Genomic DNA, 18719 nt, shown 5'->3' on the forward strand with positions numbered 1-18719 from the left:
TAGTAACATTCTTATACGTCTCTTTTTGAAAGTTTAAGAGGTTCTCTAAGGTAGACACGTAAAAGTACAATTGATGGGTTGTAGGTTACATGCCTTGTCTTCCTTGCTTGGAAATTTTATTTTGCCTTATAATTACCAATTTTACTATTTCCAAAATATATATTTTCTAAACTTTAGACATTGATTTTCTTGTAAACTTGTTCATCAGGGAATGATAATTTACTCTTCCATTACTCTCTTTACTAATTAGTAGTAGGGTTGAGCATTTATTTATTTGATTATTGTCCTTTAGGTTTCTTCCTCCTTGAACTGCCTGTTTTTATACCTTTTATCCATTGTGACTTTCCTTCTTGAGTTGTAGGTGATCTGAGATGTGAACAATAGGTGATCCTGGGCACAGGGTATATGTAAGGAAATACTTGTCATCATTTTGAGACCCCTCTGTAAATATATAATCTGTCAAAAGCAGAGAAAGTTCATTAAAAGTTAGTTTTACTTCTCTTTCTCCATTTTGCCAAAGAGCTTCAGCTAAGTTTCTGTATGTTTTGCTGTATAAATTAGTCTTGCTAAATATATCTGTGGTCTCTTTCTACCAATCTGAAGCTCTGCTATGATGTTCCAAAAATCTTGATATAAAGAAATATAAGAATGTTGGTGTTTATTTAAAGAAAATGACTACAATTTTGCTTTTGTACTCCTTTTTAAATTTTTTTAAAAATTTCACTTAAGAAAATGTATGCTTCAGAAACAATCTTTCTCAAGTGTAGTGAAAAGAAGCAACACTCAAAAAGGACAAGCACTTTAACTCTAACACCCAATATTCACCCCTACCTGAAACTCAAATAGGAGTAAATCCAGCAGCCTGTTGTGAATTCTGTTCCTGTTTTTGTTGTTTAGAAACTACATTGCTAAATATGTTTATGAGCCTGGAAGACTCTTTCAAAAAATAACATAAATAATACAATGAAAATGATAATCAGAGTAACAAAGTTGCCTTCCAAAGAGAATTTTTGCATGCTCTGACTTCTCTTCTAGAGAAATCAAGATAAGGAAATATATTTTTGCATTGATAAGAACTGTAAAATTTTAGTCTATGAAGTATTCAGTTCAATCATTGAAGCATGCACCTCAATCAAATACAGTGAATTGGGAAAAACACACAATTAAATTGCATCTGTAAAGTTTGTTTCTTGAGTTGTAGAGCAATCTAAAATTATGAGTAAATCAGGCATCTAGGAAATTATGCAACATTTTAATCAATTATGCCCTGAAAGGTCTTGGCAAGAGAGTAGTCAAATCAGTAAAATCTGCAACTAATTCATAGGATAGTGCATACTGATCAATGCATTATGGTACTCTGTCACCAATGGGTAAATGCACATTGAAATTCATCGTATTTATTTCCAACTCTTTACCTATTCAAAATCCTAACCTAACAACCATGCCTATAAAGATCATACTACATATATACTTCCTCCCCACATACAAGCCTGATACATCTCAAAGTTCATCATTAATTATATCTGGGACCCAGATAACACACGAACAGTTATTCAAGTAGATACTAAGTGTGAACATAGCCTTGAATTCTGCAAACATTCTATAAGTCAGAAGAAAAGTAAACTCATTCTTCACTTTGTACGTGTGTCAACCACACACAGTTTCCAGAGTCTATTCTTTAGCTAGATCTACAAATTTCACTATGACCCCACCAATTTGCAGAGAATAGATTCAATGTTGTCACGTAATTTTTTTGAGTTGGAAAAGAGGAAGATCTTCATTGTTTTAGATGAAACACTTAGGGGACAATACTAGCTTTCTTCAGTTTGTAATGTAAAGTCAATCTTTTCATCTAACTGGAGCTGTTATAACAGAAAAGTTACAAATGTGGGGAGGGAAGTACTACTCTTTTTTCACTCTTGTCTCTTTTTGTTCCTCCATTCTGGTTAACTTTTAAAATTAGTGTTCTTTTATTTCCAATTCTCCATATTTCTAATTTAGATGATAAACATAAATCACTCTCCCATAATTATGATTCATCACACAAGTACATAACTCATAAATATATACACCCACATGCATGAACACACAGTTGTGGTGGATCAACTTCCAAAAAATGTCAACAATCTGATTGGAGCTATGAATCACAGTGTATGTAAAGGGCCTTTAATATTAATATAACATGCACTGTAGGTTGTAATTAGGTGCCAAATCACCCACAGCCTCTCATTCAAAAAGTGTAAAAACAAGGTAGATGTATAAAAGAAGAAGTAAATGTACACTGATATAGTAAGAGCTAAGTGTGGGAATGGGGGGCATGTGGTGGGGACGAATAAACAAAAATATGTAAAATCACATCTAAGCACTGTATACAACATGTTGACCCAAACCGTATGGAGTTTTTAATATATCCTTAAGTCTTTCCTTCCTAAATGTTATGGTAATGAAACTTTCCAGGAATTAATTGCCAAAATAATTTGAGCTTTATAGGATGACCTCATGCCCTGCAGCAAGCTATCGCTCCAGAAATATGTCAAAATGAGGAATGTCTTACTTGTAAATACTGAAGGCAAAACGTAATGGTGTAGCTGGTGAAAAGGCAATGCAATGACCTTCCTGGCTTTTCTGGACATAAATAACTACTTTATCTAATATAGAGTCATAAAAATTTTAGGAGTCTTAAAACAGGGATAGTTTATGTAGGAGAAAGGGTGCCTACTGTTATTTACACTGTGTGTCAGATCCCGTGGATTTAACATGGGTGATCCAATATAGCATAGTCCATCAGAAAAAGTCTACCTCCAAGAAAAGAATGGTATAGGAGGTATAGAGTATGATTGGGTACTTAAAAGCTAATTGTTTCTTGAGTTGAAGGATTTGAGAGAATTTTAGTGTAGATCATGAAACATAGCTTGAGCACACTAATGAGGGGTCTAATTTATTTCAAGCAAAGTGAATAACATTTTCAAAGACACAAATTTTATGAACTTGTGTGATATGTTGAAAGAACAAAGGTTTGATTAATATGGCTGGACATTGATTATAACTAGAAATGCTCTATGGAAGCTGATCATGAAAAGCTCCGTATGTTATATTTGAAGGCCCTAAAATCGGGAGGAAAGTCTGTACTTAAGATTCTGAGAAGAAAAAGGGGGCAGTGCCTGGTGTACTGTGCCTTCAGGCATCAATGTTCACCTATAACCACTCTAGTATATAAGCTAATTTCTTCCATTACTGTGTTTATTTTTTATTGTTAGGTAGGTTTTTATCATAAATGGGTATCTACAATTACCAAACTTGTATTATCTATCTAAACACTATTTGTTTATTTTTTCTCCTTTACCAGTGTAAGGTAATGAATTATAATTCCTAATATTAAATGATCCTTTCATTTCTAGGAGAAACCTTAATTGATCATGATGTTTTCTTCTTCTACTCATCTAAACTCAATATGTTAATTCTTTGTTTTGGATGCTTAAACCTATTGAGTGACACAAACTTCTATTTTTCACCTAATATTCATTTTTATCATTATTCTGTTTAGCATTTTACCTGAGGACATGGCACATGGCTGCAGGCTGCATTTCTCAGCTTTTATGTAACTAATAAGGTCATGTGACTATGTTTTAGACAATGTTAGATGAAGAGAAGAGGTATGTGGGACTTGCAAGTAATGTACCTTAAAGGAAGCAGCTAACTCTCCAACGTTTTATTTTTAATTCTCCTAGTTTGAAACTTGAATATGGTGGATGTGACTACTCATTATTGACCATAGATTCAACAAAACTTAGGGGATGAAAGAGTAAGAAAAACGGAACCTGAGCCTCTGGATGACCTAGTGAATCAGAATCATACTGTTCACTTCCACAGCCTACATACTGAAATTTTTATGTAAGAGGGAAGGAAACATTAAAAAAGCTATTTCTCTCTATCTCTTTTTTATAGTAATTTATATGCCGCACAAATTATCTGTCTCTTAAGTTTGATAGAATTCATCTATTAAATCATCTAGACTAACATAGAAACAGATGTCCATGCACTTCTCTGAAAAATAATTTTATTAAAAGTTGAATTGCTAAAAAGAATATTTATAATACATGTGAATTTCTTACTAAATAACAGTAATTACAGATCTAGGGTTCAATCCTCAAAGTCCATTATGCCATATTCTCTCCACTCATATCTCCTCTTTGGATACACATATACAAAAGTTTCCAAAGAGTGTATATTAGTAAAAGTGGCATTCCTGAGTCATGGAAAATGCACAAATTTTGCTTTATTAAATAATGTCAAATTATCTTCCAAACTGTCATGGAGCAATCTACATTTCCAGCAGTCATAGTGTATACATAGTGTAGACCAGTGCTTGACATTTATTGCCAAACTTTTTAATATTTGCCAGTCCAGTGAGTACAAATATTATCCTTGTCTTTCTTTCTCTTTCTCCCATTCTTTCTTTCTTTTTCTTTCTTTCTTTCTTTCTTTCTTTCTTTCTTTCTTTCTTTCTTTCTTTCTTTCTTTCTTTGTTCTTTCTTCCTTCCTTCCTTCCTTCCTTTCTTTCTTTTTTCTTTCTTTCTTTCTTTTCTTTCTAGTATTTGTATTTCTTTACATGTTAATTAACATTAATTCATTTTAATACATTTATTTCATGTGTCTTTCTGTAAAGCACACATTCAAATCTTTTGCCCTGTTTTCAAGCATTTAAAAATTTGTATGGACATATATCTTTATCATGTTTATGCATTGCTAAGTATTCTCAGTTTGTAAATTTCTTTTTTTACTTCCTGTAATATCTAAAACCTTATTTTAACATAGTTGGATTTACCAGTCATCTCCTATGTGGTCTGGATTTATGGCTTAGTGGAAAAATTCAGGCCCTCCTTCTCTTTGAGGACTGAAGAAGTTTTCCTCCAGCTTCTTAAAATGTTGGCAGGTGACATGTGACACAGCTGACTCTCACTGCTCACACACACACACACACATATATTGCCTGAGTTTGTTGTTGGCTGAAGAATGCCACCTTCACAAAGGTTTCTTCTCTTCCCCAGAGGGATATTGTGTACAATGACTGGTCAATGTGGAAGTAGAGATATGTGACCTCTTGTCCCACATTAGGAAAATATGATATGGTAGGGCCATCCCAGTCCCCAAATTCCACATTGACCACAATTACCGTGCTAACCATTTGCAGCCAATGTAACAAGCAGGAGGCCCCAGTGGCACTGCAATAAATGGGCATTAGTAGCTTGGACAGTGAACAAACCTAAGCAGCTCATCCAGTGATAGGATTTTGGCTTTGCTTGGCTTCCCTTTTTGCCTACAATCACCAGATTTCAAATATTTTTTTTCTATTTAAGTTACTTATGGTAATACATATATCGTAAGAATATATAAATATAGTTTTTGTTTTTAGTTTGCTTAAATTAACCTGAATTGGATTTGGGGTTTTGCTCATAAGAAAATTACTTGGTCATAATCTGGAATAAAGTTCACATTGAAGGCAAGACTTTTGGAGATACAAGAAATTGAACTAAATAGCATTAAAAAAAAACCAAGCCAAAACAAAACAAAACAAAATTCAACCACTCTAACATTGGGCTAGAGTAATTTAATTACTATTTATGCAAATATCAAATTCCAAAGAAATATTTTAGTGGTTGCTCACATATAAGAAATTTAAAATACCAGTAATTATGTTACAAATTAAGAGGTAAAAGGCCAAAATTTGCGAAACAGGATGCTCTAAATAATTTGTTACAACTACCCAGCAGTGTTACACAAAAGGATACAGAAGACATTCTTAGCGATTTCCTGAGAAACACATTATAGGGGTGAGCTCTACAACTCTTAACAGCATTTCAATGACTGTTCTCTGCAGTGGATAATCAACATACTGTCCTTGATTTCAAGGAGGACAGAAAGATTCAAGATAGAGAGGAATGAGTGGAATTTAATTGACAAAGACTAAGTTAGGTTGACATAATCATTGGAATGGCTCAGTCTATAGATTTTTTTTCAGCAATGGTTAATATCTAGTGAAGATATTGGATCAGTTTATGAAGGTAATTTTATAAGAGATATAAAAACTATTACATCAGTTAAACAGATGCTTGACTTGAACCCCAAGAGTAAGTGTTAGCTTTGGGATACAGTTGGTATTACAAATGTAAGTAAAAGTTGTAAGGTAATCTTGAGCCTCTGTGAGGACTCTCTAAAGTATCCCTAGCTCTTTTATTTCTCAGAAGCCTTTCTATCAATAAATAACAGTACAACATCCTGGTCCCACCAGGATAGTCTTCATTCCAAATGGAGGAATTAGACAAGGGTCCATTATAATATTCTTTCAAAAAAGGGAACATTGGGGTGGCAGACCGTAGGAATGTATTCCATTATCAAGTGTTTAGTTGGTTTCTAACCCTGTCAGCCTGCTAAATTGCTTTGGTCTTGTCACATGCTTTGGATGATCCTACAAGACAGATCTCTCACTTGCTACAGAGAGGAAATTACGAGTGTGGTCACAGTGTATTTTTCCTTCATTACAAATGCTTGCACTGATCTGATTTGTACTGGTTTCTAGTTTCTGTTCAGAATAAACTTTTCATCAATCCTCTATCTGATGTCGCTCAACTGAACTAGTTTTCCTAACTCAAAGCTGAAATGAGATTTATGTCTTTCTAACAAATAGTCTTGTTCTTGATTCTTTACCTCTGAAACTAAATTTCAAAATAATTTCTTTTAGCTGTACTAACCCAGAACGATCTTAACCCATTTCTTTTTGTCAAGCAATACTGTTGTTTTATTATTCATCCTTTTTCAGGGAAGTTAGGCTTTTTAGAGGGTGTCAACTCTCCATCTGCTCCCCCTCTCTCCCATATTCTGATGCTTGGTTTCCTCATCTGTAAAAGAATTGCATATACTCTTCTTATTTTACAGTATAGTTGGGGACTGAATATATATAATATCTGTGAAAGAGCTTTTTATCCCTTAAAACATAAAAAATGGAAGTAGTTTATATTAATACTCATGAACTATGTTGCACAATTTTAGAGTAATGTGATCTTTTAAATATATAAAGGTATTTCTTGAATTTTTTCCTGTTATCTCATTCCTAGATACCACTCTGTCATTGATTTAGCTTTTCTATACCTCTGTTTCACAAGGAAATAAAGGAAAAACACACTGACCTGGACTAAAAGTGAGACAGGCTGGGGCCTATGGCCTTTGCTAAAATGCTTGCACCTGGACAAACCTCTCCTCAAGCAACAAAATACAAAGAAAGTGTAAGCGACTAAAAATAACAGCATACATGTGCAGTTGAGGCAAATTATGGACAAAAAGATACAAAAAACTCAACTGCCACTTCTGAAGAGCCGGGAGCAAAAACAGGTGTTGGGAGCAAAAGCAGGGTACTGCGCATGTCCCCTGCACTCAACATCATCAGAAGGGTGAGAAAAACACCAAAGCTATCCCACTGGCTTCACCCTTGGACACACTGCTACCCTCACCCCATATAAGGAACAAGCTCACACCCTCTCAGGGAGTGAGCAAACAAGGGAACCTGTTACTTGTTCTCACTCCCCTCAGCTGTAGCAGGAGCCCCACTAAAGCCTTGCCTGAATTTCTTGTCTGGCCTCTAGTCAATTTCTACTGATTGCAGAAGGCCAAGAAACCTGGTCAGTATCAAAAAAGTGATGATGAAATTAATATGAAAACAGACGCCAGGCTCAAAATCAGTGGAACGAATTATTTCCATTCTTGAACACTTTCATTAGACTATCTTCCCACATTATTTCCCCCCTATTGTTCTTCATACATCATAGGAGTCAATTGCCTCCAGTCAAACTGAATTGTTCATATGCTACAGATATAGCCTAGCCTTCCCAATCTCAGTGAATTTGCTCAACACAACTTGCACCATGTTAGTTATCATGACATTCCCCAAGGCCATCACCATTGTCATGCTTGTTACTGATCTACTTTGCCAAATGTGATCTCTTTTTCCCCATGTCTCTGGGACTTTAATTTTTCTTAAGACACTGCCCACACTCTGCCTTATATTAGGACTCTAGTTTCATCTCTGGTTTTATCTTCTCCCCACATTCTGATAAGTTGTCTGATGGCAGGGTCTATACTCCCATGTTTCTACATCCTCTACAAAGCTATGGTTCCCACAGCAGTAACAATTAACACTTTGAACTGAATAAAATTGAGAAATAATTTAGAGTTATATACTATAATGAACCTTTTGGAAAGGTTCATTTCTAAATGAACATCCTAGAAAGGCTGTTAAAATGTTTATATCTCAGTCAAGAAAACTCTTAAGCCTAAATTATCAGTGAGATTGATTGTATTAGAGGTAGAGAAAACTTCTGACTGAGAAATTTTATTCTCCTGAGAGAAGAGTCAGGAGATTTTGCCACTAAGCTATGGCCAATCAGAAATTTAGGTGGCAAGAACCTTCCATTATATGTTTATGTCCTTCTACTCTCTGTGGACATGCTACACTGCCTCCCTCCTTCCAGACATCCATGATTTAATCAACTGTAAGTCTTTAAATGGAAAGGTTTGTGACCTTTTCCACACTAGAATTTTTTTTACTTTCTCTGGGAAGTTAAAACAACATAGGTAAGAGTTATAACTATACCTTTGTGATTGTTGTGGAGGGCATTTCTCAAATAATGATGAGGCAGGAAATACAGTTTTACTGTTGTGAGGAAAGCAGCAAATAAATTTTCAGAACCTCCTCAAACATCTTTTTTTTCCTGGTACCTTAAGATATTTTTCCAACTTAATTGCATCTTTGCATTTGCTTTCTAATTTTATCATTGTTATGTGTCCTAAAAATTACTGCCTCTTTTTTTAACCTTTTAAAATATTTATTGAAATAGTTGATTTACAATGTTGTGTTAGTTTCAGATATACAGCAAAGTGGTTCAGCTATACATACACATAAATATATTATTTTTTACGTTCTTTTCCTTTATAGGTTATCACAAGATATTAAGTATGGTTCCCTGTGCTATAAAGCAGGTCCTTGTTGGTTATCAATTTTATATATAGTAGTGTGCATAGTTTAATCCCAAACTCATAATTTATCCCTCCTCCCGTTTCCCCTTTGGTAACCATAAGTTTCTTATCTATGTCTGTGAATCTATTTCTGTTTTGTAAATAAGTTTATTTGTATCATTTTTAGATTTCATGTATAAGTGATATCATATGATATTTGTTGTTCTCTGTCTCACTTACTTCACTTAGTATGATAATCTCTAGGTCCATACCTGTTGCTGTAAATGGCATGGTTTCATTCTTTTTTATGGCTAAGTAATATTCCATTGTGTATATATACAAAGTCTTGAATACTACTTTCATGGAAATCCATGCAAACAGAACCTACATAAATTTTTAGGACTATTTTCTTTTTAACATCCAATAATCATCAGTTCTCCAGGCTCTTTGAACATATCATATTTGGCTATGTTTATAAAAGTGACTCTTTCACTTTTATAAACATAGCTTTACTTTATAGAAGCCACTCCTTCACTCCCATACTTTCATACTTAGAGGAAAGGATGACAAATAAAAGCTTAAAAACTTCATAATTAATATATAGCCATGTTGTAACTGCTGTACAGAGTACTGAGCCAAAAGGAATCTTATTAACATTTAAAATATTTCTAGTAACTGAATAAGTCCTTGAGAACACTATATTTATCCTTTGGTAATAACTGAGCATTATGAATTTTAAGTCTCATTCCTCTGAGAGTCTAGAATTAAAGAGATAGATTGTTTCATAGCTATGTTTATGATGGCCCCCTAAAAGCTCTTGCCTGTTAGTTTGCCTGTTACCTTATTAAAAATCCATACACATAAACTATTGTGCAGAATTACATTAGCATAAACTTTTTGGTAAGCAATTTGGTCATGGTTATGATGATGATTAAAATGAAGTAAAATACAGGACCCTATAAAAACCTATCACAGAACTTAAAGAGTAAGAGATGAAGGTACCACAAAATAGACATTTTCAAAACACAGATATGATTCAGTCTCTTTCCTGAATATTAGCATAATGTTAAATGAAAAAATAAGGGACAGAATGAATATATGCACAGATTTTTATCAACAAATATATATTATTATATAATTATATTTTTATATGTATGTTAGAAACTAAAATTTGTTTGAAACCAAAAACATCAGGATGTTAATATCAATTATTTCTTAATGATATGATCCTTATTTGTTTTTATTTTTTGTGCTTTTCGCAGTATGCAATATCTTTCAAAAAATCAAAACAAATATTTAATAAGAATTACTATAGAGTTTTTACTTCACAGGTTAACAAACTATGACCTGGTAGTCAAACATATTTTTTAAATAAAGTTTTATTAGAACACAGGTATGTGCATTTATGCCCATTTGCTTACTGTCTGTGTCTGCTTTCATAATATAATAACAAATTTGAGAGGTGTTAAAGAGACCACATATCTAGCAAATCTTAAAATATTTATTATCTGGAACTTTTTACAAAAAGTGTGCATACTCCTGCTTTATATCATCAATTCTTTCTTAATTACCTGTGTAGGATAGCCCAAAGAACAATCTATAGGCAACACTTTCTTAAAAGTATAATCACACTTTTACAAGGAACAAGGCTGTTTCTTAGGATTAAGTTGCTACACAGCCAGTTTAAATTCACAGGTGGAAGAATATGTCAACAGATGCAAAATTTTGACTGCTGCTATATTTTTGTAAGCTATTTCAACAGTAATTTGTATTTAGTTAAAAATATTTTTATTACAATTCAAGCTTAAATAAGCTCTGTGTCTGTCTGTTATGATACTTTCATATTCTGGCCTTTCTGCTGAAGGCTTTTCTGAATAAAAAACAGATGGGATTCCAGAACTAGAGAAACTGTATGCATATTTGTTACTTGTTTAAAAAAAGTTAAAAAAGGAGAAAAGTCTATAGATAACTTAAAAGTAAATGAATAATCCAAAAATTTTATATCTTGTGTGTGCATCTTTTATAATGAAAGTTGTTGAACTTTAGTTTGTATATAATTTGATCATAGGGTTACAAAATATGTGATTAAGCAATGCAACAAAAGATTACACAGATATTTAACACACAGATATCTACCAGAGGTAGATGCTAACAAAGGTGAATAAATGAAATAGAACCAGGAAAAATGTTCAATATTTTATTCATGGCCTACAAAATGCTTATAGATGGACCACAAAATTGATTAAAATTTCTCATAGACAAAGTGGAAAGGGAGATTTGCTTACTAACAGTTCTTTGTTCATAAGCTGAACACATATCTATTGCCCAGAAGAAGCACAAATATCTTATGTACTACATAGCCAGGAAGGAATTTTCTCAGGAGGTGCAAGCCTACTTCACCCAATTCATGCAATAGCTGAAAAAAGAAACTCTGTAGAATCTCATTCTAAGCTGAAGATGTCAAACAACAAAGAATAATTATTTTATAGTTATGTTTAATTAGGTCCCATTTGTTTATTTTTGTGTTTATTTTCATTACCCTAGGAGGTGGGTCAAAAAAGATCTTGCTGTGTTTTATGTCAGAGTGTTCTGCCTGTATAGTGTTCAGCCTTACATTTAGGTCTTTAATCCATTTGGAGTTTACTTTTGTGTATGGTGTTAGGGAGTTTACTAATTTCATTCTTTTACATGTAGCTGTCCAGTTTTCCCAGCACCTAATTAAAACCTTTTGCACAGCAAAGGAAACCATAAACAAAACAAAAAGACAATCCTCAGAATGGGAGAAAATATTTGCAAACAAAGCAACCTACAAGGGATTAATCTTCAAAATATTACAAACATCTCATGCAGCTCAATATCAAAAAAAAAAAAAAAAACCCAAAAAACACAACCCAATGAAAAAATGGGCAGAAAACCTAAATAGACATTTATCCAAAGAAGACATACAGATGGCCAACAGACACATGAAAAGATGATCAACATCACTAATTATTAGAGAAATGCAAATCAAAACTACAATGAGGTGCTTCCCTGGTGGCGCAGTGGTTGAGAGTCTGCCTGCCGATGCAGGGGACACTGATTCGTGCCTCGGTCTGGGAAGATCCCACATGCTGCACAGCAGCTAGGCCCGTGAGCCATGGCTGCTGGGCCTGTGCATCCGGAGCCCATGCTCCGCAATGGGAGAGGCCACAACAGTGAGAGGCCTGCGTACAGAAAAAAAAAAAAATTCAATGAGGTATCACATTGGTGAGAATGGCCATCATCAAAATATCTACAAACAATAAATGTTGGAGAGGTTGTAGAGGAAAGGGAACCCCCCTATAGTGTTGGTGGGAATGTAAGTTGGTACAGCCAGTATGGAGAACAGTATGGAGGTTCCTCAAAAAACTAAAAATAGAACTATAACATGACCAAGCAATTCCACTCCTGGGTATATACCCAGAGAAAACTATAATTCAAAAAGATACATGGACCGCAATCTTCATTGCATCACTATTTACAGTAGCCAGGACATGGAAACAACCTAAATGTCCATCAACAGAGGAATGGATATAGAAGATGTGGTACATATATACAATGGAATATTACTCACCACAAAAATGGAATGAATTTGGGTCATTTGCAGAGATGTGGATGGACCTAGAGACTGTCATACAGAGTGAATTAAGTCAGAAAGATAAAAACAAATATTGTATAATATCACTTGTACGTAAAATCTAGAAAAATGGTACAGACAAATTTATTTGCAAAGCAGAAATAAAAACACAGGTGCAGAGAACAAACTTACGGATACCAATGGGGGAAGTGGGGGTGGGATGAATTGGGAGGTTGGGATTGACATATATACACTATTATGTATAAAATAGATATCTAATGAGAACCTACTGTAGAGCACAAGAAACTCTATTCAGTGCTCTGTGGTGACCTAAATGGGAAGGAATTCTAAAAATGAGGGGATATATGTATACGTATAACTGATTCACTTTGCTGTATAGCAGAAACTAACACAATATTGTAAAGCAAATCAACTATATTCCAATAAACATTTTAAAAATATGTTACAAATTATTTACTGGCCAAAGAAACTCCCATATATAGTATTATATATATATATACACATAGTATATGTTATACATATATTTTATGTATATAGATGTATATACACATATATAAATTTTTTCTAAACTTCTTTTTATATAATAGGTGGAAAAGATCTCATAAACTGAAATGACAACAACGTTAACAATGGGTTTCTCCTATTTAGAAGAGAATGATGGCTGATTTGTTTTGTTTCTCTGTTTTTTGTAAACAGGTTAAAATTCAAGTGTTACTTTTGTTATAATAAACACAATTTTAAACTGCCTTTTCCACTAATCTGTCCATTACAATACTCTATCAAATTACTGCTTTTTCTCCTTTATTAAATGTATTATATTTAATGAGGTTTTATTCTTCAGGCGTCTATTTATAATTTAAAGTGGAGCTGATCAGAGATTTGAAGCACCCTTGCCACCACTCAGTAGTAGTGCACTAAAATCACAAGGGCAGACTTAGGAGACAGAATTAATTTCAATTATGAAAGAAAGCATCCATGATATGATTTTGATGCATGCTTCCATCTTTAATTTGGAGTTAATATATGTGTCAGAATTTATTTAATACCGTAAACTGCCTAATAAAAGCATATCAGATGTTTTTTGCAACCTCCACAGAAATCAAAGAAATACAAACTAAGAAAAGCTGAAATGACATGTTAAACTATGAAATCACAACGTTGTGTATATTTTAATGCTAATTTCATTCATTGTTGAAAGTGAATAGGAATTCTTAAAGCCTACTCTTAAAACTTATTGAATGCAAAACTTCTGGTTGATAGTTTGGCAATATATATCAAGAGCACAACTTTTGATCAAGCAATTAACTTAGAGGTCTTTACACACAAAATAACATCAAGATATGCCAAGATTTATACACAAGAATATTCTTAATTATCAATACCAGTAAGCAAAATGGAGGGAATTTAATATAGAGAACTGGCTATATAGGAATAGCTGAGATGCCAATCACGGAATTATAAGTTTGATAAGAGCAGGTGGTCTTCACCACTCTAGGTTGGAGGGACAGAGGAAGAAGGCTACCAGAACCCAGAGGTGGAGATCCCCTGTCACCATGGCCTTTCCCGTGCAGGGAAAATGAAGCTGATGATAGAGGTACCACCCAATGCAGACAGAAGAGAAGTACTCTCTCTCTCTTCCTCCTGCCTTTCAATGTCCCACTGACCCAGCCAGCCAGAAGTCAGCTGACCTAGGAACTCCCCACACACAGGCTGCAGGAGTCTCTTTCCTGAGATACAGAGGAGGGTAGGGTTGGAATGGCTCAGAGAGCAAACAAGACAAAACCCAGCAAATTAGCAAAAACTATTAATAATCTATATGTCAACAATTATTGTACAATAATATGATAGAACAAATGATATGCAGTCATGGAATATTTTGTATAAAAGAGCTTGTAAACATATTCAAGATATATGAAAAACCCACATAGAAACATATTTTTAAAATATGATTCAAATATTTTATTTTCTTCTTTTAAAAAGCCATATTATTATCCTCCCTTGTACACAGACTCCCTCTCTGAAAACCAAAACACAAAAAACAAACAACAACAACAACAACAACAAAAAAACAAAACAGGAGAATAAGTTGTTGGGCACATATTCAGCACATATGGCTTGGTTTTGTGTGTGTACATGATTATAAGGGGCTTGTTTAAATGGGCTTAGATGCAAACTTTGTGCCCTCAACACACACACAGCATAATTACTTTATTTAAATGTTAAGTTTATAGCAAAAACAGGAAATATGTCTTCATAAAATTAAGAGATGTATTAATTTAACATGTTCCAAATATTAGACACCACATATAATTCAATTTGAAGTTAGCAATTTTGTTTATGCAGAACTTAGAAGACAATATAATTGGATTTTTTTTCAGAGATTAAAGTGTCCACATATTTTTATAAAAAGACTGAGGACAAAATTGTGCTCTTAAAAGTTTATTCCTGTTTGACTGAAGACAGGGAAACAAGGGGAGAGTGAACACATTCTTATCACTATATGGTGTGATTAAGGACAAAACCAGGAGTTTGGTTGTGAAAAGTGAAATAGAAAGGAAAGATCAAATGGAGGTAACCTCAGAAATGGTTACAGTGATTTGTTAACTGTGTTCCTGATGCAAGGCAGGAATGTTGATAAAATCAACACCGTTTTATGAGAAGAAATATTTTCTGAAGAAATGTTTTATCACGTAGAGACAAAGCAATACTTCCCAAATGTTTCTTATCAACATGCCTTTCAAATACCTTTCTTTTGAACTTTCATCATTTATTACTATGTCATCTTCTCTACAGAATGTCAGCACACATCTCCCCTCCCTGAATGCCAGGCAGTCTCTTTTCACCACTTTCATGCCATGAACTCCACTCATCCTGAGTGTCAGGAAGTCTTCTTCCTTTATTCTCACAAAGCCTTTCTCAGAAGGAGTCTTAGGTGGTGGTCTAGACAAAACACATCTGTAATTTTGATGTGTTAGGGGATGTAGTGACCCCAGCCCCTGACTTGTAAACATTTTTTTCTTCCTTCTTGCAATGCAGACTTTTAAAACATCTTTAAAATTATAGATAGAAGATTTTCAATTCTGAATCTGTGGTCTTATTTTACATTGCAGTGAGAATAGGCAAGCCTGGAGAAGGGGAAATAAGATAACGTGTTCATGTTTTGACATGTCAAGTTTTATTATTTTAACAAGATATTCATGTGCAGATGTCTTGTTTGAAAACGTAGCTATAGAACTAGATTAGATTTTAAATCTATAACTGTGAAGGTTAACTCAAAAATGTCATAGTGACTGTAAAATAATTCATAATTTCTGATTGTTGCTAAAAATAAATTAGATTCTCATCTGCCTCAGGACATTTAAGTATTGTTCATTTTAAAAAGGAATTAATGGAATATTTTTGCATCAACACCCTCTTAACTAAAAAGAAATTTTTGTTCTTTCTTAACATGAAAGAACAGCCCATATACAGTTGAACTTTGCTACTTAGTATATACTATGTTACAAATTTTATCTAATTTGCTTCCTTATAGAGACAAAATTTTGTGTTTTCTGTCTTTTTTTTCTTGCTAAATATGGAAGCAGTATTTTTATTTGTAGTTCTGACCAAGAAACTGCAACTGAACAAATAGTTAATTTGTAAAACATTAAAATTGCCATTACATTGATTTGTTAGAGAATGTACCTTCTTTAGTATATTCAATTTTAAAACATAAATTAAAAAGTGCCATACTACTTTTATAATTCTCTATATTGTTTGAGATGTAAATCTATAGATATTTGGGGGGGAAGTAATTGAACTATGTCTCATCTTTCTGATATTATAAATCTGTCTTTACCATGCCAGAAGTGAGATATAAATTTATTTTTCTGATACTTTAAAAATATAAAACTCTCAAACCATTTTTTTTACTTTGCATCCTTACCCAGGGAAAATATATGTTTAGTGTCATATGTCTGAATTCATTTTTTAAAATTAATTAAAGTTTCCTGAAACAGTACATATTTTGACACATATAATGGACAATTTTCCATTGATATTTAATTGATTTTCTTGGATCACAGATCTGAATATCTCTACATTTCTTTTGTATTCAAAACCTGCCAATTTTCCTAAGCTTTTTTCCTTAAGCAATGCAAGTTTTAAAACAGACTAAGCAACACAAAATATATGACACTACAAAATTTGATTTTCATATTCCCGTGGTTTACTCTAAGGAAAACTGAGACAAGGAATAAGTTATAAGTCCTACATTACCAGATGTTTAATTGCTTAAAACTTATCTAAACTTATAAAAAGTGTAGAACTTTCAGAATGGAAACTAACTTTAACTTTGAACCATCTTCTAGTAAAAATAATTAATTTTCTTGAAATAACTGTTTCCTTTGGTATGAACCAAACAAACTTACTACTTGAATAAAATTGTCATAGGAAATTACTTGGCTTTGATTTCATGTAAGAGATATATTATGTCAACATATCATATAATTTTAATATGTACTTACTCTTACCTAAGAGATTTCAAGGTTAAAAATAACAGTGTCTGTACATTTTAAATATAAAGTATTGCTGTAGAGTTATTGTGTGTGTTAATTATATGAAAAAAAATGAATTGTAATTGAAATGAAAACTACATTTGGAAAAACCTCAGAAGGCATTTCCATGTTATTCCATGTTATACATGGAATGATCTGGTTCCAACCTACCTCTAAAATCTTCTTATACCACTCTCACCCTAACTCACCCTGCTCCAGACTCACTGACTTTCCTCATGTTCTTTCAACATGCCAGGTTCATTCTCATCATTAGGTCCAAACTTATTACATGCATTATAACAGATGACTTTACACTTTCTTAATCTAGTCTCTTAATATACTCTCTTAATCTAGTCTCAAGCTATTTCCTCAAAAGGAACTACAAAGATTTCCTCATGGTTTCCAAGTGTAACTACAGATATTAACACATACAAAAATATGCATAAACACTTTAAATTTAATAACTCTTCATGCAACAATTTGTAATAAAACTAAATTATCTATCTGGTTTCTTCTTCATTAAAAATGTTATTAAGAAGTTCATAGATAAATTATTGAACAAGTACAAAAATTGTATTGTATACTTAATTTACTTTCTTGTTGATCACATAGAAAGTGTCAACATAAAAATATTTTAAATTTATATAATCAGAAGAATAATATTTGATAATTAAGTTTAGATCTTAATTTTAAACCAATGAAAATAGCATTGTCAAGATCTTATGTTGCTAGGCCATTGACAAATTTATTAGTACCAGGATGTTAGTGATGAGATATCCTAAGTTAAATTTACTAAACCACTAAGGGTTTTTTTCAGAGAAACAATTTTCCAGGCTCAAAACTAAAGCAGGGCATAGGAAAAAAGTTTTCAAACTTATTTTATAATACTAATAGTTTGATACAAAATCATAATAATGACAATGCAGTAAAGTAAAATATAGGCCCATAATTTATAAGAATATGGATTTTAAAATACCAATACACTTAAGTAAACTTTATTGAGCAGTGTATTAACTGAACAATGTAACATATCCCAAGAATTAAATATCCTAGAATTTCAAGGATAGTTTAGTAATTGAAAGTATAATAATAATTCATTTATTCAGCATATTTTTATAGAGTACCTACTAATGACCATGTGATACAACATGTACGAAGTTACCTGCCCTTATGGGACCTGAATTTTGAATAAGGAGAGAGTAAATTATGTAAAGAATAATAATTAATGTATACAGTAATTTAGAAGGGGAATGTGTTTTCAAAAGATAGTGGAGATAGAAAGAGTTGAAATTATTCACATTAATAGATTTGATGAGAATAAAAGTATGAGTATTGACAGTTCAAATTTCAGAAAACATAATAGATACTGAAAAGCATTTGAAACATGATATAGCTATCTCAGATACAAAGAACATTGGTAAAATAAGAATAAAATGATGTCTTTATCATAAAAATATCTGTACCTCAAATAATAGTCATAAAATTATTTTAGGTTAGTGTATATTATTTTTATCTCCTTGTTCTATTTTTTCTTGCCAATTTATAATATTCTTCTTTGTCAT

The sequence above is a fragment of the Monodon monoceros genome, unplaced genomic scaffold, assembly GCF_005190385.1.
Source record: "Monodon monoceros isolate NGI ecotype Baffin Bay Population unplaced genomic scaffold, NGI_Narwhal_1 Super_Scaffold_19, whole genome shotgun sequence".
Classification (NCBI taxonomy): Eukaryota; Metazoa; Chordata; class Mammalia; order Artiodactyla; family Monodontidae; genus Monodon; species Monodon monoceros.